Here is a 23,413-nt window from a genome sequence, read left to right as displayed (position 1 = left end):
GTGATCATGATCATGGTATTCATTTGATTCCAGGAAGTGTTCCTCCAAACATCAGGCCTTACAATATCCCTATGGCCAGAAGAGTGAAATTGAATGCATGGTTGCAGAAATGCTAGAGGTCGGTATAATTAAACCTAGTCAAATTTCTTTCTATGCTCTAGTAGTATTGGTGCACAAGAGGGATGGATCATGGCATATGTGTCCGAATTATGGGGAGCTCAACAAGATCACTATTAAAGATAAATTTCACATTCTTGTCATTGATGAATTGTTAGATGAATTACATGGAGAAATTTACTTCACCAAGTTAAATCTTCATTCAGGATATCATCAAATTAGAATGAAGACCGAATACATTCCAAAAAAAACGTTTACAACTCATGAGGGTCATTATGAATTTTTGGTTATGCATTTTTTCCTTACTAATGCACCTTCCACATTTCAAGGTTTGATGAATTCCATTTTCAAACTGTTCCTTAGAAAATTTGTGCTAGTATTTTTTAATGATATACTAATCTACAAAAATTCTTGGAAGGATCATGTTCAACATGTTGACAGGGTGCTCAAACTATTGGAGGAGAAACAATTATATGAAAAAACCTCCAAATGTTTATTTGGAGTACAAGAGGTGGCATATTTGGGTCATATTGTATCTCATGAAGGTGTTAAGGTAGTGTTGGGTCCCTATAATACTAGTGATTACCCCATTAATATTGTAGTTATACCCCTTATTCATATTGTTGTGCCCCTATTGTCCCCATATTGTTATTACTATGCCCCATAGAATCCCTCTATTGTTATTTTTGTGGCTTTATATTATTATTGTTAGGTCAGCTGGATTATATTGTGACTCCTTAGACTCTTATATATAGAAAGGAGGTTTTGTCATTTGAATCATCCAAGAATTGTTCATTTATGTAATGTAAAGGAGGTTTCCCCCTTGAAGAGGCTGAATTATAAGGCGTTGATCTATCTTTTCTATCTTTTCTTGAGCTGGTTTCATAACATTTGGTATCAAAGCTTTGGATTCTAGGGTTTCGCTGCTCCAAACAGGTCATCGTGGCATTTTCGCTATAACTTTTTTTTCTGTGATGTTTCAGAAGTCGCAAAAAAAACCCATTTGAGAGGAAATCGCGCTGAACCTTGGGTCCAAATTTCAGAGCTTTTTGCGCGATATTTTCGGAGATATGATCTGAGGAATTTGGTCTTTTTGCATACTCCTGAATTACATTCAAAACAGGTGACCTGGGGAAAATCGTCATAGCTTTCTCTTTGGGGATCGGATTGAAATTTCGTAAGAAGGTACAAAAAGAGGATGGACTGTAGTTTCTTGTATGCATGTTTCAGATCCAAAGGTTGAAATAGTGACTCGTGGCACGTCGTACAAGTTCGCTCTACTGAACTAGTCTATAAGCAAGTCACTGTGGGAGATTTCACATAACTCTTCCTTGGAGAATCCAATTTGGGTCAGACTTGTGGCATTGGAAAGAGGACACAGAGGGCTACTACAACACACAAATTCAGAACTAGATGATTGGAAAGTACAGAGATACATCAGAGGCAATATCGAGCTCCTACAAAGTGAAAAAAGGTGTGTAGATTTTCTTAAATTTTTGCTTAAGCTTGGTTTGAAAATTTATTTTGAAGGAATTCAAAGGGCATAGTAGAGCATTATTATCGGTAAATGATGCCCCGAGGAAAGAAAATGCAAACACCTAGTAAGGAACCTGAAAGCTCTAGCATGACTCATGAAGAAGAGGAAGAAATGCAACATGATATATCAAAATTACAAGACCAAGTGCAACAATTGTCCCTTGCACAAAAAGGAACAGAATCTAAGATGGATGGTTTAAAGAAAGGTGTAGAAGCTAATATGGACTGTTTAAAGAAAGGCGTAGAAGCTAAGATGATTGACGTGGAAGCTAAGATGGATGATTTGAAGATAAATTTGAAGACATACATGGACGAATTGAAGATAAATATGAATAAGTTGCTACAAGAAATGGTCCCTAAGGGTGAAAGGGTACTAAAGGAAACTCATGATGAGAACAAAAAAAATGTTAATCATGATTCCATAGACACTAATGTTGGATCAAAGACTCACCATATTCCAAAAATCGATATGAGGAAGTTTGATGGCAAGGATCCTGCCACATGGATATTACAGATGGAGCAATTCTTCGATCTCAATAATGTGGAAAACACACAAAAGGTACGTATGCCAAATTTATATTTGGAACCAAATCAGTTTGTATGGTATCAATGGCTTTGCTCTCGTAAACCATTTATCACTTGGGCAATTTTTACGAAAGAATTGATAGCACATTATGAGGATACAAAAAGCAACACTTTTTTTAGCCAATTGATAAGTCTCAAACAAAAGGGTTCAATAATGGAGCACATTGAGGAGTTCCAAAAATTGAACATAAGGGTAAAAGATATTCCAGAGGAGCATAGGATTGATGTGTTCATAGGGTCTTTAAAGGATAATATCCAACATGATGTTCGCCTTTGGAAACCTGATTCATTAGAGAAGGCATTCAGGTTAGCAAGAAAAATGGAAAGCAAAATTATGGCAACCAGGAAGCATACCACTCACAACTATAAAGAAGGAAGTGTTGTTGCCCCTAGTCTTCCACAACCTATAAGGTTGACACCACAACAATTGGAAGAAAAAAGAGCAAAAGGGCTTTGTTACAGTTGTGATAGCAAATACACTAAAGGTCATAAGTGTGTTGAGAAGAAATCATTCTACATAGATTGTGAAGAGGAAGAAGAAAAAGAGCAAGAAAGGTCAAAAGAAGAGGATATACTCCAGGAACAAAGCCTAGATGAAGAAAAATAAATCCGACCATATCTTGTAATGCATTGGCGGGAATTGCCACTCCTCAAACCATCAAGATAGAAGGACAAATCAAGAAGAAAAAGGTAATAGTGTTGATTGATTCAGGAAGCACCCACAATTTTATTCATTGTAAGGTAGCAAAAGAATTGAATTGCTTCCTATATCCAGCACCAGAGTGTCAAGTGATGATTCCAAATGAAGGAACAATAAATTGCTTTGGAAAGTGCCATAATATCAAGCTATCCATGGGAGAATATGTATTGACTAGCCCAATGCTTTCCATTCCAAAGGGAGGTGTTGATGTTGTACAAGGAGTCCAATGGCTACAATCCCTAGGTACAATAGCTTTTAATTTTCAAGAACTTTTCATCAAATTTTCTACGGAAGGAAAGGAAGTTGAATTAAGGGGTATTGCAGGGAAACCAGGAAAGATAATCAGCTCTAATAGTATGACAAAGCTTCTAAAAAAGGAGCAAAGAGGTGTAATTGCACAATTATGCTAGCTAGATGTTTCCACATCGGAATCATCTATTTCTCCAGATCTCCAAAAAGTCCTTGTTAAGTTATGGTATGTTCTATGCTTATAACAGTTTACTTCTTTTTCTTATTATATTCCACCGATTAGCAATCACATGTACATAAAGTAAAATGCAGATAGAACATTAAACGATCGACAGAAAACAAGCCAAGACAAGAGACACAAGATCTGGCGGCTAGCCAGGGACAAACCCCACAATGTGTGGGGAAACCCTTTGATCAAATCTTCTTTTATCTTCAATAATTCAGTAGAGAGAAATAGTACAATAAATCTGATTCATATCAGCAGTAGCAAACCCTAGATCAGTAGCATCAACATTAGCGGCTTCATTATCAAACTAGGGCAGACCATATCTCACAAACCGACAGTCGGATTGACTTCATTCCACCACCAAAAGTTTCGGCTTCCAGAGGAGGTTCAGATGAACCTACAACGCAGTTCAGATGAGGAGATCTTCTAGGCCACGCAAGTCAATCTTTACTTCTGCAGTTGCAGCTTCCGTTTCAGCAGTTTCCGGCTTCAAACTAGGGCAGTCGATATCTTGCAAACCATTCGTCGGATTGACTTCATTCCACCACCAAAAGTTGCAGCTTTCAAAGGAGGTTCAGATGAACCTACAACGCAGTTCCAAAGAGGAGATCTTCTAGGCCACGCAAGTCAATGTTTACTTCTGCAGTTGCAGCTTCAAATTCAACAGCTTCCGGCTTCACATGTGTGAGAGAGAGAGACCCATTTCAGCGCAGTAGAGAAGAGACTCATATCTGCGCAGTAGAGAGAGAGAGATGTGATGAGATGAGTGAGTCCAAATGAGGAAAAGTCCTCTTATATTTATACAAAACATTGGTGGGTGAATATATGCGATTGTTGGGCTTCTGAGCCTACATGAGTTGTAGGTCGGCTTGATAATAATTCCATAATCAAAATAAATTCATATCTCCATGAATACTTATCGGAATTGGATGATATTTATATCAATCCTACACCTCTCGACGAAAGGAATCTAATAAAAATATTATCATCCATGAATAAGATGACCCACATGAAGTTTTGCCCTGGTTTCCAATTTTAACACTCCCTCTCAACCATGGAGAACTTCATCTGCAATCTGTCTATCGGTCGTTACTATTCATCCATCAAATGCACTGCCCTGTACAGCCTGACCCTTGCCCTGCGCTACTCTATTCTGCCTGTTCTGCTTTGTCTTGTTCTGCTTGCACTGATCTGTACTATTTTGCTCTGTTCTGCTCTGCTCTTGCATTGTTCTGTTCTGCTATGCTTTTGTCCGAATTATGAAGAAGAAGAAATGATCGAGGATGTATCATACTGACTCAATGTCAGTCTCAGAGTATGTACCACTAGTCCCAGACCAGTCTCAACCAACCCAAAGTCAGCGTCATAGTGAGTACAACTCCAATGGTCCCAGACCAATATCATCCTCCACTGACTCAAAGTCAGTCTCAGAGTATGTACCACTGATCCCAGACCAGTCTCAACCGACCCGAAGTTAGCGTCATAGTATGGTACAACTCCTACCACTGGTCCCAGATCAATGGAGGTCATCCTAGCGTAGGGAGTACGGTAGTTACAACGATGCGTCCATCGGTACTACTATGGTCCCTAACTTCATTTCCCTGCTCATTGATCAGATGAGAGGTACTTCCCATGAGTCCCAGACTGCATGGGTAGGATGCCTCGACAGGAGAACTAATCAATCCTGTCCTCAAAGGAGAACACATCAATCCTGCTACAATTTCCATGGAGAACACATCAATCCAGGCCTCACAGGAGAACACATCAATCCTGCTACAATTGCCATGGAGAACACATCAATCCAGGCCACCATGGAGAACACATCAATCCAGGCCTCACAGGAGAACAAATCAATCCTGCTACAATCGCCATGGAGAACACATCAATCCAGGCCTCATAGGAGAACTAATCATCCTGCTACACAGGAGAGCGAATCATCCTGTTCCACAAGAGAGCGAATCATCTTGTCCCACAAGAGAGCGAATCATCTTGTTCCAGTGTGCACCACCAGGGGAGGGTGAGTCACCCTGTGGTCGTATGTTGCTCCAGTAATAACCGCAAGCCCTCAGAGCTCCCAGAGCTCAATGTATGCAACATGCAGGACCCTTGTACAAGGGTTTCTTACCGACTCCAAGTCGTTTGGGAAAATCACAGATTAGATCTTTCCTCGGGGCTTTGACAAGGTGTATCAACCTGTACATCATCTTAATGCGATGGAGCCTCCTTGCTCATCAACTTACCATATCCAAGATGATGTCTATCTGCTGGAGCAATCGACGAATACAAGATTCCTCAATAATCGAATCCCACCTCTGGTTGTTATAGAGAATCACAGTGGTATCCAATGTAAATCAAAACAGCTCACTGAAGAGCTTTCGCAACCAGACTGCCTAACACGAGGTTATGCTAGCAACAATATATCCTGCTTCGGCGGTGCTCAAAGCTACCGACTTCTGCTTCCTGCTCATCCAGGATATCGAAGAAGATCCCAAGGTGAAACAGTACCCGGAAGTGCTCTTACGGTCCACCACACTGCCTACCCAATCAACATCAGTATATCCAAGTAGTCTCACATCTCCGGCAGTGTATCTTAATCCATGAGAGATTGTGTCCTGAAGACATCTCAGAAGATTCCTGACATCAATCCAATGAGGCTCAACCAAATATGAGCTCATAATGTTAACTGCAAAACATATGTTCTGACGGAGGTTCACCAAGAACATCAATGCGAATGAGTTTTTGAAACTCAGAGGCATTTCCCAAGTCTGGTCCGACATCACTACCATATAACTTCTAAAAGTTAAGATCCTTGAGGTAGTCACAGGCTTGCAGTCCATCATACCGAATCTTTCCAATATATTTACCACATATTTTCCTTGAGATAGGAAAATTTCCCTTTGCTTCTGCCACACTTCAAGTCCTTGGTCCTTCATTTCAAATTCAGAAGCCATCTCCCTCTTACATTTGTGAATGAGAGGGTTTGCACATGTTAGAAAGAGGTCATCCACATACAATACCGGTATGAGATGCTTGTCATCTTCAAACTTAAAGTAAAGGTTAGGATCGACTTCACTCCTAGTGAATCCCAGCTTCATCAAGTAGCTATTGATCCTCTCATACCATGCTCGGGGTGCTTGCTTCAGCCCATAGAGAGCTTTCTTCAACCTGCATACATGAGATTTTCGATCATAAATCTCAAATCCTTCGGGTTGTTCCACGTAGACCTCTTCTTTGATCGAGCCATGCAAGAACGCAGTCTTGACATCCATCTGATGTAGGTTCCATCCTTGTGAAGCGGCAAGGGCTATGATCGAGCGTGTTAGCACTTGAAATTTCACCTCAGGCTGAGAAAGGTAAACCTCAAGGCTACATCAAACCATTCAGCCTCGTAGCTAGCCCTACGGGGCAGGAGAAGGCTCTCTCCGGTCAATCTCGGCAGATCTTCAATGGGATGAGATGACCAACAAGGTAACACTGATATTAGGCTAGTAAACTGATTAAAAAGGTTGATTTGGGGTTTTTTGGGTTTTTGGTGGCAATTTGAGGAATTGCAATTTTGGGTGCGGGGATTGGACACAGTTTCTGCAGGGGGTTCCTTGGGGCGAGGTAGGAGACCGTATTGATACCTTAGATTGAGATGGATGATCAGGAATGAAGGATGAGGAGCTAAAGAGAGCAAACAATGACTTTGAATTCCCTTTAGACAGTAGAAAACATTGAAATTAAACAAATTTAAAAGCAGAGCATGGCTAGCATGAATTCATACTTTAACACTTCATTTGTTTAATGTGCAGCAGTAAAGAAAGGAAATGAATCACATAAAAAAGCTTACAAGAACATTGAGAAAACACACCATCAACACATGAGTCCACAAGAATCCAAAAGAGGACTGCAAAACCCTGGTCTTCCTTAGCCAAAAATTGCAGAAATACAGTGAAATAATACAATGATAGCTTCTCCCTCAAGAGTCCAACCATGAAAATGAGCAAGAAAGTACATAATATAGATGATCTAACCTCTTTCCCTGCCTCCATGGGTCGAGCTCACTATCCTAGGAGCTGTTTCAACAACTTCTAAACTAGACACTAGAAAATAGGCAGTCAAAACAACTTGCCTCTATAAACTTGGAAACCAGTTCATACATTCAATTTTTACCCTTTACATGAATAAATCTTCTAGAAGTGTTAAACAAGAGTAAAAGTATCTAAAAAGTGTCACAATTACATCCAAGAGGACCATCATTAACCTCAGAAAGTCAAGAAGAGTCAAATCTGCGTTTTCTGGGCTGAACAAGTCAAATCTGGCAAAATCTGCTCAACGGGTCGCGCCCCCCTGCTCAACGGGTCGCGCCCCTTTGGAGCCCTGTTTGGGGCACTTCCAGGTGTCAGAACTGGGTGCAGGATAGCTCGTTGGAAAGGTCTCTGAGTCTACTTTCCAACCCAACTGGAATTTTTGAATTTGGAGTTCATTTGCCCAGTCAAAACTCAATTCTCCCAAGACTTCTTTCTGCAACTCAAAAAAGGGGCAGAAAGTCAAATTTTGCATGTATTTTGACCTTCTGGAGGCCCAAAACCCCATAAAAACTCAAGTCCATCCATGGGCATATGTAACTTTGCATAACAAATCAGGAAATGCTGAGTTTTTGTGAAAAGGAGTTGCCATGACAAAGGGTCTCACCGGGGGTGAGACCCGTTGAGGAGCCAAAACCTGTAAATTTCCAAAAAATGCCAAAATTACCCAAAATTCTCAAAATTTTTTGGGATTTGTGCTGTAGCTGAGCTAGTGAGTGCCATGATCTTTGAGGGATGCCTCCGCCAAGATACGGAGTGGATTGGTCTTCTTCTTCCGCCTAAGAGCCTCGGACAACCTCCTTTGGAACATTTTCATTTTGGCCTTGCATACATGCATCCTTGCCCAATAGTGACTCTTCATGTTTCTCAGCAGCTTTTTCTCTTGGTTGGCCTTAGCCACCAGCCTCTCCAAGTGGGCATTCTCCTGAATGAGCATTGACTCTCGGTCAGCAGGCAATGGATCACCGGGTCTTCTACGGTTCAAGACTCGGTCGCTACGAATCCTCCAAAGCTCATCAAGTGCTTTCTCCTCCTCTAACTGTTTGTTCCGCTGCTCCAGGTAAGTAATAGTCCATTGGGCACCCTCAAGTCTCCTCCGTAAAACATCATTTTCAGCCCTGAGATGCTGAATGATCTCCTTCACCTCTTGGCTAGGAGAACTGGCCTCAAGATCAATCACCGGACCCTCATGAATCATGGGCTCTTTGCCCCTCTGTAGTACCTGTGCTGGTGAAGAAAGCGAGGCCCCTTCCACCTGATGTGGAGATAACACTCGCTGAGCTGAAGATGAAGGCAAGACCCCTTCCACCTGCTGTGGAGATAGTACTCGCCTAGTTGCTGCAAATAAGGCCCTCGGGCCTTTCTGATATGTGAGCTGAGGTGAAGAAACAACATCTCTAGTGACCGGAATATCAGGCTGCTGAGACGGTCCACCCTCCTCATGAATGACCTCGGGATGTGGCTGGGGTGGTGCTGTGAAAAACTCACGGGAGATGAACTCCTTCCATGAGATGCCCTTGTGAGCTGAGGTGAAGAAACAACATCTCTAGTGACCGGAATATCAGGCTGCTGAGACGGTCCACCCTCCTCATGAATGACCTCGGGATGTGGCTGGGGTGGTGCTGTGAAAAACTCACGGGAGATGAACTCCTTCCATGAGATGCCCTGCTGAGTCAACTGATGTGAGACTATGAGCTGAATCAAACCATAATGACATAAGCTCTTGTACTGCTGGGCCGGGGTCTTCTTCTGCAACATGGGCACCATCCTCTGAATGTTATGCAATAAGAAGATCGGGATGTTCATCATCCTCACTCGGGTGAAATGCATCAAAAGGCGAATGTGATATGAGTACACCTGTGAAAATCTGCCCTCACAGGTAAAATAATGCATAATAAGCCTCATGATGGGAGCATACTCGCTCCGGAGAAATCTGAATGGAAAAACACCCGTCAAAAGTCTCACGAATGGTGGCCGGACATAGGGCTCAAAGTGAACAAAATCTAGCAACCTGCGCTTAGGCCACACCTCACCCACATTCGGTATCCCTGTAGCCTGTGAGATCACCTCGGGTGTCAATGTAAAGTTCACCCCTGCCAGAGTGACATGTCCATCATGGAGGTGTAAAACAAACAAGCGGGCCAACTCTCTATGGTGCTGAATCCGGGAAATCCTCTCACAGAAATCATAACAAGACATATATTGAAAACAAGTCACTGCCATGGGACAAGCCTGTAATTCTGCCAAAGAGGTGGGCTCCTCTCACTTATGATGTCCACCCTTACCACCCTTACGAGGCCTCTTCTGTACCTCAACCTCTGTAGATGATGAATGGTCATCACTTTGCTCATAAGTTTCGGTTTCTGACATGGTTTAGGAGCAAAGTGGACAAATTGAACTGCTGTCTCTGCCTGCAAAAAGTGCTGAATTCTATGTTGTTTCAAGGGGAAAAAGACATGAGGGAAATGTTAGGGGAGGGATCTTTTAACAAGGAATGGGAATATATAAATATAACAGGGAATTTCAAGGGAAATTTTGCAAATCATTATGCATATTAGAACACATATTTGTAATAGGGAAATCATTTGCAAAGATTATTGCATATGGGAAAAACATGCATGAAAGTAAACATGGGAATATATGTATACATGTTTAATAGGGGAAAAAAGGAAACCATGCACAAAACATGCTGACATATTTACCAACAGTTTTTGTTATTTTGCACATGCATATGGTAGAGGGGAATTAGGGCTTTGAATTTTTGTTTTTTGATGCTTTGGGAAAGGGGTAGGGTTTTCAGTTTTAATGGCTAGGGATGGGGAAAGATTTGCATTTCATTTATAAGATAAAATGGGAAAAGAGATGAACATATAAATGTGAGTGATAGGGAAAGGAGGGAAGCCAATCCAAGAGAAAAATAACTTGAAACAACACAAACCCTAGCACAATTTGGTCATGAACATTGCAGCCATATAATGTCCTTTTACTTGCAAAATTTTGATCATAAAAGCATGCCCATGACATCCACCATTCATAACAACAATTAATCCATGTTTAGAGCACCTACCTCGAGCAAATTCGGTGATTTGGAAGAAGATTAGGGAAATTTCCTTGAAGTTTGCAGCCAAGTGGTTCAACGGGTCGCGCAGGCCGCCCAACAGGTCGCGCCCCTCCCAACGGGTCGCGCACGTTGATTTTTTGAACTGCAGAAGGGCTCTGGACGGGTCGCGCACCACCCAACAGGTCGCGCACCTCTCTCGACGGGTCGCACTTTTGCAGGAGGCTTTTGGAGGCCTTCCTGGTGTCGGAATTGGGCGCATGATAGCTTGTTGGAAAGGTCTTTGAGTCTAATTTCCAACCCAACTGGAATTTTTCAATTTGGAGTTGATTTGACCTGTCAAAAATCAAATCTCCCAAGACTGGTCAAAAAGTGCCAAATGAGGCTGCCTCAAGGAAGAGTGCTGTTGCAGTCAACTTTTGAATGCCTTCCTCAACCCCAAATTGAGCTCATAATAGCTCATTGGAAATATATTTGTGTCTAGTTATCATTTTACCCATCAAGAAAATAATTTGGCCCACCAAGCTAGGAGAAAACTTGATTTTTCCAAGGTCACTTCAGAGGTGTCTTTGATTCTCCTGAGGCAACGGTATTATTGACATTTCTCTCAAACCATGACACCTATGAAAAAAGCGAAGGAGGTTTTTCTTCCTTGGCATGTTGTGGACAAAAACCTCTATCAGTTTCCCAAAATTCATCTTTTATTGCTCTCAAACATCATTTGAATGAAACTTGTCCTGATGTGTGAAACAAGGAATTTTGTCGAAATGAAGCGAAATGAAGGGGATAGGGGGCTTCTAAATTCTTGAGGAAATTTTTGGGAGTAGGGAGGGATGTTAGGAAGTAGGGGAAAGTGGAATCTCAGAGATTGAGTGAGGGGAAGGGGTCCAAAAGGGAAAAACACAGGCCAAACCTAGAAAATTGCCAGGTTGTAGCTAGAAACTAGGGTTTGTGCAAAAATGAGGAATTTGGCGGATCTAAGGGATGGGAAGTGTTTGATAAGGTACTTTAAGGATAGGGGAAGGTGTATGAACATCAGGATACAAGTTTTGTCGATGATTTGACCGTCCAAGAGATATTAGCTTTCAAAACCCTAGGAGAGGGAAATGACCTTACCTAGGCACAACTGAAGCATGAATAAGGTGTAAAATGACTCGTTCGACACTGACATGATAATGACAACCCTCTGAATGATGATAGGCTCAGCTGAATGATGACATGGACTGACATTTGGGCAAACCCTAGACCTAATGCCTAGTGACCAAATTTTGCTTGAAGACTCACTGAAATGACAAAATTTGACCTTAACACTCTGAGACCACTTTGTAAGAGCATATTTGATCACTGTAGGAAGGCTGGAAAGACTGACACTAACAGAGCGGATGGTCGTATATTTGGCAACAGGTGAAAATATCTCATCATAGTCTCTACCTTCCTTTTGGGAGAAACCTCGAGCAACAAAACGAGCCTTATACTTTTCCGTGCTTCCATCTGCTGCATGCTTTATCTTGTAAAGCCATTTGGAAGTAACAACAGTCTTGTCCTGGGGTCTGGGAACTACTTCCCAAACATCATTCTTTATGATAGACTCATATTCTTCGGTCATAGCATCCTTTCATACTTGATGCTTGACGGCATCTGAGAATGACGAAGGCTCATTTTGTATGATCGTGCTCATGATGGTCAGGTATCCTTGATACCTATTAAGTTTCTTACTTTGATGGAAGGTTCCTCAGGGTGCAGCATGTCCTTCAGCATCATCAAGTATCCCCCTAAGCCATGAAGGCCTCTTCCTAGAAGAGGAAGGCTCATGTGAATGAGGATCAATCGGATCCATGGGTTCTTCTACATCAGGCATTGATTCATCATCCTTTTCTTTCGGTTCCCTGGTGTCGGCTTCTTGAGAGCTCCTCAAAGTCGGAAGATTGATCACCTTGCTGAGAGCCATATCTTCGTCAAAGGTGACATCATGACTAATTATGACTTCCCTTTGACCGGCTACATAGATTCTATAGCCTTTAGTATTTTCACCATAGCCCACGAAAATTCCCTTCTTTCCAGATGCTCCCAATTTATTTCTTTTCTCTTTCGGCACATGAAAGTATACAGGGCTTCCAAAAATTTTAAAATGAGAAACATCAGGTTTCTTACCGGTGAATTTTTCTTCAGGAGTCTTGGAACCCAATGCTTGATGAGGGCATCGATTTTGTACATATACGGCAGTGTTTGCAGCTTCAACCCATAGAAACTTTGGAAGTCTTTGATCATGTAGCATGGCTCGGACAGCTTCCAGCATCGTGTGGTTCTTCCTTCCCACCACACCATTCTGCTTAGGAGCATGTGGTGTAGTAGTCTCCCTCTTAATGCTAGCCTCAGATGTGCCTAAGTGAACCAACTGTAATATATCAGAGGTCTTGCTTTGGCTTGAGGGGAATGGTCCCCTTTTGAGCTTTCCTTCAGCACATCCCAGACATACACCTTCTTTCTCTACTTGGAATTCGGGCATCCCTGTTACCATTTGTCTTACATCGAGTATAACTTTATAGTGAAGGTGGGCAAACCTCCGATGCCAAAGTTTGGACTGAAGAGTTGTGTCACAAGACATGACACCTAGCGGACTTCCATCGACCTAATATAATGAATCAACACTAAACCCAAGAGTAAAAGCATCTTTAACATTATTTTTCCATATACATACCTTGGCATTGCTGAAGGTTACCTTGTAGCCTCTGTCTTCCATTGCCAAGATGGACACTAGGTTCCTTTTGAGGTTAGGTGCATTTAATACATCTTAGAATTTCTAGCCTTCTTGAATGCTTGTTCTCTTCCTTGATTCCCAGCTCTCCTCTTACCTTTGCTGTTGAATTTTTCATTCCTTTGATTGTCATTAGAGGGATTTCGAGTTGCACCACTGCATACTATACCATGCTTCTCTAATCATGATTATCATCATGCTGCCCATGTCCATGATTTTATCCATCATAATGCTGCTCAAACTAGTGTGCATCATCATCATGCTATCCTATATGTCCATGATCTCATGTTTCCCTTTATGTCCATGATCTCATCCATAGTTTTCCCATTGTGAGTGCCATTTCTCTGTCAGTAATAGTTTCCCCAATAGATAGGAGATCGTTCTTGATCTCGGTGATTCTTAAGAAGTATGCTTGCATACTTTCATCTTTACCCTTCTTGATTTCCCTTAACTTATTTCTAAGAAACAAAACTTGATTTGCATCATTAACTTTAAATAAACTCACCAGTCTGTCGTAGATTTCCTTGGAGGTGTCTAGATCAGAGATGTAGGCCACCAAGCGCTTGTCGATAGAGTCCCGGATGATCTTCTTTGTTTTGACTTCTCCATTTTCCCATTTGTTCCAGGCAGCAGCAGATGCATTTGATGAAGGCTCAACAATATTTCCTCTTACATGGTCCAACACTCCTTGATCTTCAAGGGTTAGATCGATAGACATCTTTCATCCGTGATAGTCAGCTTTCTCACAGAGCTTGTCTTCAGCAGGAAAGAGTGTTGAGGACCCCATAGTTCTTTTAGGATAGCATTGCCAATCTTCTCTTCAATGATTGCTCTTGCTCTTGCTTGGGCTTTGTCTTCACCTCAACTCTGATACCATGTTAAGTTATGGTATGTTCTATGCTTATAACAATTTACTTCTTTTTCTTATTATATTTCACCGATTAGCAATCACATGTACATAAAGTAAAGTGCAGATAGAACATTAAATGATCGACAGAAAACAAGCCAAGACAAGAGACACAAGATGTGGCGGCTAGCCAGGGACAAACCCCACAATGTGTGGGGAAACCCTTTGATCAAATCTTCTTTTATCTTCAATAATTCAGCAGAGAGAAATAGTACAATAAATCTGATTCATATCAGCAGTAGCAAACCTTAGATCAGTAGCATCAGCATTAGCAACTTCATTCTCAAACTAGGGCAGACCATATCTCACAAACCGACAGTCCGATTGACTTCATTCCACCACCAAAAGTTTCGGCTTCCAGAGGAGGTTCAGATGAACCTACAACGTAGTTCAGATGAGGAGATCTTCTAGGCCACGCAAGTCAATCTTTACTTCTGCAGTTGCAGCTTCAGTTTCAGCAGTTTCCGGCTTCAAACTAGGGCAGTCGATATCTTGCAAACCGTTCGTCGGATTGACTTCATTCCACCACCAAAAGTTGCGGCTTTCAAAGGAGGTTCATATGAACCTACAGCGCAGTTCCAAAGAGGATATCTTCTAGGCCACGCAAGTCAATCTTTACTTCTGCAGTTGCAGCTTCAAATTCAACAGCTTCTGGCTTCACATGTGTGAGAGAGAGAGACCCATTTCAGCGCAGTAGAGAAGAGACTCATATCTGCGCAGTAGAGAGAGAGAGAGATGTGATGAGATGAGTGAGTCCAAATGAGGAAAATTCCTCTTATATTTATACTCAACGTTGGTGGGTGAATAGATGCGACTGTTGGGCTTCTGAGCCTACATGAGTTGTAGGTCGGCTTGATAATATTTCCATAATCAAAATAAATTCATATCTCCATGAATACTTATCGGAATTGGATGATCTTTATATCAATCCTACACCTCTCGACGAGAGGAATCTAATAAAAATATTATCAGCCATGAATAAGATGACCCACATGAAGTTTTGCCATGGTTTCCAATTTTAACAGTCCCGGACAATCATTCCAAGGTATTTGAGACTCCCAAAGGTCTCCCACCTATGCGTGATCATGATCATGCTATTCATCTGATTCCAGGAAGTGTTCCTCCAAACATCAGGCCGTACAGATATCCCTATGTCCAAAAGAGTAAAATTGACCGTATGGTTGCAGAAATGCTAGAGGCTGGTATAATCCAACCAAGTCAAAGTTCTTTCTTTGCTCCAGTAGTATTGGTGCACAAGAAGGATGGATCATGGCGCATGTGTCCGGATTATATGGAGCTCAACAAGCTCACTATTAAAGATAAGTTCCCCATTCCAGTCACTGATGACTTACTGGATGAATTGCATGGATCAATTTACTTCACCAAGTTGGATCTTCGTTCAGGATATCATCAAATCAGAATGAAGACTGAAGACATTCTGAAAACAACATTTAGAACTCATGAGGGTCATTATGAATTTTTGGTCATGCCTTTTGGCCTTACCAATGCACCTTCAACATTTCAAGGTTTGATGAATTCAATTTTCAAACCATTCCTTAGGAAATTTGTGTTAGTATTTTTTGATGATATACTAATCTACAGCAAGTCTTGGAAGGATCATGTTGAACATGTTGACAAGGTGCTACAACTATTGAAGGAGAAACAATTATATGCAAAAAGATCCAAATGTTTCTTTGGAGTCCAGGAGGTGGAATATTTGGGTCATATTGTATCTCATGAAGGAGTTAAGGTAGACCCTAGAAAAATTAAAGCCATTAAGGAATGGAAAATCCCGACATCCATAAAGCATATGCGAGGATTTCTCGTGTTGACAGGGTATTATCGCAAGTTTGTTAAGAATTATGGGAGAATAGCAGCACCTCTAACAACATTATTGAAGAAAGATGCATTTTCATGGACTCCGGAAGCAACAAAGGCCTTTGAACATCTTAAAGAGGCAATGTGCCAAGCACCGGTCTTAGCTACACCAGACTTCACAAAAACCTTTATTGTGGAATGTGATGCTTTAGGAAATGGAATTGGTGCTGTTCTAATGCAAGATGAAAGACCCATTGCTTTTGAAAGTCGTCCAATCAAGGGAAAGTTTTTAAGCAAAGCTATTTATGAGAAGGAAATGTTGGCAATACTCCATGCACTTAAGAAATGGCGACCCTACCTAATGGGTAGACACTTCAAGGTAAAAACGGATCATGATAGCCTTAAATACTTTTTACAACAAAGATTATCCTCTGAAGAGCAACAAAAGTGGGTCACAAAGATGTTGGGTTATGACTTTGAAATCATCTACAAAAAAGGGAAGCAAAATGTGGTGGCAGATGCACTCTCAAGAAATGATGAGGATGTGGAAGCATTGTTGTGCGCCATTTCTATTATCCAACCAGATTGGATAAACGAAGCAAGGGAGGAATGGAAGAATGACGAAGAAGTGTGGGCACTTATTCGAAAGTTACAACAAGATTCCAGTACATCTGATACATTTAGCTGGCAAAATGATTCGTTATGGTACAAAGATCGCTTATACCTCTGTAAGAATTCCCAGCTAAAACAAAAGATTCTTATGGAATTGCACACTTCTCCCTTAGGAGGGCACTCAGGATTTTTAAAAACTTACCACAGGGTTAAGAAGGAATTTTTTTGGGATGGCCTTAAATCAGATATTCAAAAGTTTGTGGCTGAATGTTTGGTTTTCCAACAAAATAAAGTTGAAACAATTAAGACACTGGGTCTATTACAACCTTTATCCATTCCAAGCCAACGTTGGGAGGAGGTTTCAATGGATTTTATCACAGGTTTACCCAAGTCTGAGGGAAAGAGTGTCATCATGGTGGTAGTTGACAGACTTACCAAGTATGCACACTTTTGTGCATTATCACATCCATTTAAAGCCAGTACAATTTCTACTGCATTTATGGAAACAATTCAAAAGCTACATGGAAACCCAAAGATTATTGTAAGTGACAGAGATCCCATTTTCACTGGAAATTTTTGGACAGAATTATTTTCTTGTCTTGGTACTCAGTTAGCTCATAGCTCATCATCATCCTCAATCTGATGGGAAAACTGAGATAGTAAACAAATGTTTGGAAGGATATCTTCGTTGCTTTGTATCTGATAAACAGACACAATGGGTCAAATGGTTGCCTCTGGCTGAATGGTGGTATAACACTTCCTTCCATACAACAACAAAAATGACCCCATTTATGGCACTTTATGGGTATCAACCACCATCCATCACATCATATTTAAGAGAAAATTCTAAAGTTCAGGCAGTGGAACATCACATCGAACATCAACAACAAGTCCTCCAACTCTTAAAGGATAACCTCGTGTTGGCACAGAATAGAATGAAACAATAGGCAGATCAACATCGCAGTGAAAGAAGTTTTGATGTAGGTGATTGGGTATTCCTACAACTACAACCATATAAGCAAATGTCCCTCAAGCAAGCTAAGAAGGATAATAAATTATCACCAAAGTATTATGGTCCGTACAAGGTGTTGCAAAAGATTGGTACTATGGCATACAAATTGGAGCTTCCTGCAGCTTCTCGATTGCACCCAGTTTTCCATGTTTCATGTTTAAAGAAGGTTATAGGCGACAAGCTTCCAGTTCAAACAATATTGCGAAAACTTGACGAGGAAGGAAAAATTATATTGGAACTGGAAGCAGTCACAGAAACAAGAACTTGACAGCTACGAAATCGTTCAATTTCAGAGTATCTTATCAAGTGGAGGAACTTATCCGCTGAAGATTCCACATGGGAGGATGAGAATTTTATGCAGAAGTATCCAAAACTACTCAAGCGTTGAGGACAACACTTTTTTGAAGGAGAGGGGCATGTTGGGTCCCTATAATACTAGTGATTACCCCATTACTATTGTAGTTATACCCCTTATTAATATTGTTGTGCCCCTATTGCCCCCATATTTTTATTACTGTGCCCCATAGAATCCCTCTATTGTTATTTTTGTGGCTTTATATTATTATTGTTAGGTCGGCTGGATTATATTGTGACTCCTTAGACTCCTATATATAGAAAGGAGGTTTTGTCATTTGAATCATCCAAGAATTGTTCATTTATGTAATGTAAAGGAGGTTGCCCCCTCGAAGAGGCTAAATTCTAAGGCGTTGATCTATCTTTTCTATCTTTTCTTGAGCTGGTTTCATAACAGGTAGACCCTAACAAAATTAAAGCCATTAAGGAATGGAAAATCCCCACAACCATAAAGCATCTTCGAGGATTTTTTAGGTTGAGAGGGTATTACTGCAAGTTTGTTAAGAATTATGGGAGAATAGTAACACCTCTAGCAAAATTACTAAAGAAAGATGCATTTTCTAGGACTCCACAAGAACCTAAGGCCTTTGAACATATTAAAGAGGAAATGTGTCAAGCACGAGTCTTAGCTACTCCAGACTTCAAAAAAACCTTTATTATGGAATGTGATGCCTCAGGAAATCGAATTGGTGTTGTTTTACTGCAATAAGGAAGACCCATTGCTTTTGAAAGTCGTCCAATCAAAGGAAAGTATTTACACAAACCTATTCACGAGAAGGAAATGCTGGCAATACTACATGCACTAAAGTAACAATGACCTTTCCTAATGGGAAGACAATTCAAGGTAAAAAAATATCATGATAGTCTTAAATAATTTTTGGAACAAATATTATCTTCAGAAGAGAAACAAAAATAGGTCACAAATATGTTGGGTTATGAATTTGAAATCATATACAAAAAATGGAAGCAAAAATGTTGTTGCAATGCCACTCTCAAGAAAATATGAGTAGGTAAAAGAATTTCTTTGTGCCATTTCTATTATCCAACCTTATTGGGTAATTGAAGTAAAGGATGAATGGATAGAATGACGAAGAGGTGTGGACACTCATTCAAAAGTTGCAGAAAGATCCTAATACATCTGATACATTTAGCTAGAAAATGATTAATTGGTACAAAGCTCGCTTATATCTTTGTAAGATTTCCCAAATCAAACAAAATATTATTTTGGAATTGCAAACCTCTCGCTTAGGAGGGCACTCAGTATTTTAAAAAACTTACCAGAGGGTCAAGAAGGAATTTTTTTGGGATGGCCTTAAATATGATATTCAAAAGTGTGTGGAAGAATGTTTGGTTTTCCAATAAAATAAAGTTGAGATAATTAAGACCCCAGGTTTGTTACAACCTTGAGCCATTCCAAGTCAGTGTTGGGAAGAGGTCTCAATGGATTTTATCATAGGTTTAACCAAGTCTGAAGGAAAGAGTATCATCATGGTGGTAGTTGATAGACTTACCAAGTATGCACACTTTTGTGCATTATATCATCCTTTTAAAGCCTGTACAACTTCTACTGCATTTATGGAAACAATTCAAAAGATACATGGAAACCCAAAGATTATTGTAAGTGACAAAGATCCCATTTTCACTGGAAATTTTTGGAAGAAATTATTTTCTTATCTTGGTAATCAATTAGTTCATAACTCATCTTATCAGCCTCAATCTGACGAGAAAACTGAGATAGTGAACAAATGTTTCGAAGGATATCTTTGTTGCTTTGTATCTGATAAACAAAAACAATGGGTCAAGGGGTTACCTCTAGCTAAAAGGTGGTGTAAGACTTCCTTCCTCACTGCAACAAAAAATACCCCATTTGTGGCACTTTATGGATATCATCCACCATCCATCACATCATCTTTAAGAAAAAAATTATAAGGTTCAAGCTGTGGAAGATCACATCAAACATCAATAAGAAGTTCTCCAACTCTTAAAGGATAACCTCACTCTGCCGCAAAATCGAATGAAACAAGAGGAAGATCTGCATCACAGTGAAACAAGTTTTGATGTAGGAGTCTGGGTACTTTTATGACTGCAACGATACAAACAAATGTCCCTCAAGCAAGCTAAGAAGGATAATAAATTATCACCCATGTACTATGGTCCTTACAAGGTGTTGCAAAATATTGGTACTATGACATACAAATTGGAGCTACCTGCATCTTCCCGAGTGCACCCAATTTTCCATGTTTCATGCTTGAATAAGGTTATCGGTGACAAGCTCCCAGTTCAAACAATGTTTCCAGAACTCAATGAAGAAGGAAAAATCATATTTGAGCCTTAAGCAGTCACGAAAATAAGAACCTGATAGTTACAAAATCAATTAATTTTAGAGTATCTCATTAAGTGGAAGAACTTACCGGTTGAAGATTCCACATGGGAGGACAATAATTTTATAAAAAATCATTTGAAACTACTCAAGCATTGAGGACAACACTTTTTTTTAAGGAGAGGGGAATGTTAGGTCCGTATAATACTAGTGTATCCCCCTTATTGTTATTGCTAGTGTGGCCCCATATTGTTATTTTTGTGCCCATGTATTTCCCATGTTGTTATTGTTGTGCCCCATAGAAGCCCACTATTGTTATTATTGTGCCCTTATATTATTATTGTTATGTAGGCTCTAATTATATTGTGACCCCTTAGACTCCTATATATACCAAGGAGGTCTTATCATTTGTATCATCCAAGAATTGTTCATTTATGTAATGTAAAAGAGGTTTCCCCCTTGAAGAGGCTATTTTTTAAGTCGTTTATATATCTTTTCTTATATTTTGTGGGCTGGTTGCATAATAAACTGCAAAACGTTAGACGATCAAAGACATTTTTGGCCTACTTTGGCATCAGATATTCGACCTCTTTCTCGTTGAATATCCAACGCTAAAAAAAGTGGTGCCTATTCGACACAATCCCACCGACATAAATTAAATCTCAAATGTGTTGGATAAACGACGACTATGATTCAAATAATTGATGAATATATGTCATATTTTTCCCTATTTGTACTGGTGTTGGAGTACTACTTTGACCTGCTTATTGCACAAAATTTGGCCTAAAACTCAACCTATTTCAGACTTGTGGAAAGGAACATATTTAGCCCTCTTGATAGTCTAAAATTTGACCCGTGGTTTGGTCCTATGGCATGCCTATAACAAACCTCAACTTTATAGAAAACCTTGGCACTATTGCAGACCTCACACCTGTAAGCCGACCTATGGTATTTCGACCTTGCAACCATAAGCAAAACTCATACCCTGTGGCGTAATTTTTTTCATGTAATAAGGAGCAGAATCGTCCCTTCTTTATCTCTATTTTCAACCCACTTGTGACTCATATTTCAAGCATACTTTGGTAATAATTTTAGTTCATACTTTGGAGGCAACTTTGAGAATTTTTGAAGACTTTTTTGAAGCAACTTTTGAAGAATTCTTGAAGACTTGCTAGAGTAAACGTTTGGAGAAAGAATTGAACCAAATTTTGAAGAATTCCTTGGAGTGTCTCGGAGACCATTTGTAGTAGCCTTGGAAGCCCTTGTTGAAGCAAACTTGAAGCATACTTCAATAATATCTTGAAGACCTCTTTTGAAGTGTATTTGGAATTTACTTTGCAAATCCTTTTTGAAGACATCTTGAAGAAGTTGATTTTGAAGTATTTGGAAAGGTTGGAGTATAGGAGGATTGGAGTCCTCATTGAAGTTTAGAGCCTTGAAGAAGCTAGAGATTTTTTTGTAGAGGTTGGAGCCTAAATTTTTGTAAAAGAGGATTGGATTCCTCACTCTCATCATTAATAAAATTATCTAATATTAATTCACCCCCCTCTTAGTATTTCCAACAATTGGTATCAGATCCAACTTCTTTAAGATCAACCTAACAACTGGAAGAAGGATATTTTGAATCACAATGGCTACCCTCCTTAATGAAACAGAAAAAATAGAAGAAGAAGAAGCAAGTATGGATGAACTCTTGATCAGTGCCTTAGTAAAAAATTATAAACTTAGGAAAATAATGGAAATCTATCTCAGGAAGTTGTCTCCCTCAAAACTGAGAAGGAAGAAGCCAAAAGAATAGAAGAAATGTTGAGAGATAAACTAAAGGAAAAGGAAGAGATTTGTTGAAAATTGGAGGCATATGTGGTATCTTTAAGAAGAGAGTTGGACAAGTCCAACAAGAATTTGAAGAGTTACAAAACCTTGGAAAACATACTTAGCTTCGAAAGGCCACCACATGATAAATCTAGACTTGGCCATACAAGAGAATCCTCCAATCCTCAAGGAGACACCAAATGTCATCATGAAGAAAAGCCTAGAAGTTTTGTTGACATCGTTAAAGGACCTCATCTCACTAAATATTTAGAAAAAAAATTTCATTCAAGAAATGAGAATCCCACTAACATGTATCAAGTTTTTTTTCTTGGCAAATGTTTCTATTGCAAAAATTTTGGTCATCAGGAAAAACATTTAAAGGCATATAGGGCTAATCATCAAAACAAGATTGTTGAGATCAGGAGGCAAAATCAAGTAAAGACTTATATTTTTTTTTGCCCCTCTTTTAAAGTAGAGTTTAGAATGTAGTAAATGTAACAATCTAGATTATGAAGAAAAAAATTTCCCATTAAATCCAAAACAAATAATATGGAGAAAGAAGACTGACAAATCTACCACTGAGAAGTGCGACCTAGCCTCGCCTGCTTAGAAAAAGGAAAATATATGGTACGTGGATAGTGGATGTTTTAGACACATGAAATGTCACTAGAAAAATTTCATCTCTTTAAGAAAATAAATGGATAGAAATGTGAGCTTTGGAGATAATGGATCTGCTAAAATTGTTGGAAAAGGCACAATGAGTCTAATCAATGACAAGGGGAAATAAATAAAATGCACTATATGTTGAAGGGCTCAAGTATAATCTTCTGAGTGTTAGCCAAATATGTGATGAAGGACGTGATTTCATCTTTCGTTCCAAGGACTGTGAGATATGGGTATAATCTATAGGAAAACTGATAGGAATAGGTGTAAGAACAACACATAATGTATACATCCTGAGTGACATTCAATAAGAAAAATGTTACATGATTTAATCAAGTGAAATTTGGCTATGGTGCCGATGTTTGGGACATTTAAGCTTTGATAACTTGGTGAATATTAGTAAAACTCAAGTAGTAAGAGATATCCCCAGAATCTCAAAACTAGAAAATGCTATTTGTGTACCATGTCAACATGGAAATCAAACCAGGACCAACTTCAAATCAAAGGAATGTTTGACATCGACGCATCTGGAAATCATTCATGTAGATCTCTGTGATCCAATCATAACTCCAACTCTACAAGGAGAAAAGTACCTTTTATTATATATTGATAATTACAC

Source organism: Pinus tabuliformis, chromosome 7 (genome assembly GCF_031772625.1).
Source record: "Pinus tabuliformis cultivar Carrire ecotype Pingquan chromosome 7, CPIR1, whole genome shotgun sequence".
NCBI lineage: Eukaryota > Viridiplantae > Streptophyta > Pinopsida > Pinales > Pinaceae > Pinus > Pinus tabuliformis.
The sequence above is the reverse complement of the archived record's forward strand: the minus strand, read 5'-3'. Positions refer to the sequence as shown.